This window comes from Suricata suricatta, chromosome 5, assembly GCF_006229205.1.
Source record: "Suricata suricatta isolate VVHF042 chromosome 5, meerkat_22Aug2017_6uvM2_HiC, whole genome shotgun sequence".
NCBI classification, from domain to species: domain Eukaryota; kingdom Metazoa; phylum Chordata; class Mammalia; order Carnivora; family Herpestidae; genus Suricata; species Suricata suricatta.
In genome coordinates, this window is record NC_043704.1 from 88,893,632 (window position 1) to 88,895,712 (window position 2,081).

Consider the following 2,081-nt stretch of genomic DNA (forward strand, 5'->3'; position numbering starts at 1 on the left):
AACAGAGAGAAGGCAAAGGGCTTATCTGGGAAATCTTAGAGAAAAAAAATGTGTGCATAAGTTGTTTCCAGAGGAGACTGAGTACACACTCTTTTATGGATATATGCCTAAAGGAATGCTAAAAAATACAATGGCGTATTTTATGAATCTTTAGCAGATTCATACTTGCAGTGCAAATCTTCCTTTAACAGCATGTGTCGAGTGTGTGAAAAGTAAATGCAGTCAAGCCTTTTCTTTCTTTCTTTTCTAGTTTTGTTTTTTAAGGAAGACTAAACAATCCAAATAAAAATATTGACCAAGTATAAGCTACACTTTATATATTAAAATCTAAGCAAATGAAACAAATTGAATTCAAAGCTGTGGCTTCAGAACAATACTTTAGGGGAGGAAAATACCTTTAAAAGCTGGACTTTGCCAGAATTCATAATTTCCACCTTCTTTCTATATTCGAACTAAGAAGGTCTAGGTCTCCAAATGGTGTCAATTTCCAACTTAAATTCCGTCTTAGAGCTCAGCTTACCACCACTTTAGAAAGTGATCTAATAAACTAATTCCTACTGGGTTTTTAATTACTGATAATTATCGGATGCAAAACCATTAAAGGCATAACCCTTATGTCACTGTAGCCTTCTGTGAATCATACAGGAAATTAATTTCAAGGCAAATCAACCCTTTCCCCACCTGTTCTCCTGGGACTATTTGAAATATGTGACAAGCACTGTTGATGCTTGTTAGCATTTTTATCACAAGGTTATCAGAAGAAAACAATTAACAGGACATGGAGCAGTAAAGGAAGCAGAGCTAATAGAAAGAGATGACTTTGAATTTACGTAATTCAGATCTAACACTCACACCAGCTTTACAGCTTTTAGGAAATTTCCTAAGTTCTCTGAAGCTATTTCCTTGCCTTTGAATTGGAAATAACACTTACTTCATATGATTCTAGGGGGAAACTAAACGCTGTATCTTGAACAAAGTGCTAATGAAAGAGCAATTGTTATGGGGGCAGTGGTGGTAACTATGGTCACAGTCAAGGTCACAGTTGCATTCAGGGACACAAGCAGGCTGAGATTCTGCACACGCCGAAGGGCATTTGAATGTCTTTCACCTCCTTTGCCAAGTTAAGGATCCCATCTTCAGGAACCTCTGCTACTGAGAGCTCAGTTGTATGATGTGTGCTTGCCCATGCCCAGTGTTCTCTAGCAGTCACTGAAAATGCAAGAGAAGGAAACTTCCATTCTTTCAGGAGCCTTCAGTTAATCTGGCTACTCTGGAACATTTTCAGTTGAGTTCTTGGAATGCTGAATCACATTAAATCTACTATCATTACTCACTCAGTCCCAGTTAACAGGCAGATGAAAGAGGCCACACACACACACACACACACACTCCCCCCTACCCCACAAGCTACTATTTTGATGTATTATGGTAAGAGAAGAAGTTGACCTGAAAGAAGCAGTTCTAATTCCCTGCAGTGTTTCTCTGCCCCCATGTCATCAGCATGGTAGTTACGAGATCACCTTATGTCCTCATAGCGACAAGGTGAGGCCACTTTACCAATGCTATAATTGTAGCAAGGCACAATTAGGATCCTGTAATAGAAAGGTATTTACATTTTGGCAAATAAATTTTGCTGATATAAATCCTCAAATTAAAGATACTTCATACTAATAATTACCTTTGGTTAGGGAGATTGTCCCATGTTTTTCTGTCATGCATGTGATATTTGGCTTTGAGTTTTGTTTTGTTTTGTTTTTCTTGGCTGGGGAAGGGTTGAATTTTCAGAATTTTAGGTCTGTACCAAAGGTATGCGTATGGCGATATAGAGGAAGGTATGGTTTGAAGAGATAATTGTTAGTAGGAAGTAGGACAAAAACCAATCAATGTGACAGTGGCATGAAAGACAGATGCTCAGTTGTCTGGATTGAGGTACTGGGTGAATTTACTATCCCTCTATATTCATGATTGATACCAACAAAGAGAAGTAGGTATAGAGATAGGAGAGTGTATATTTTGGACATGCCTAAGAAACAGGTAGAATATCTCATTAGGTAATTAGAAATCTGTCCTTAGATATAAAT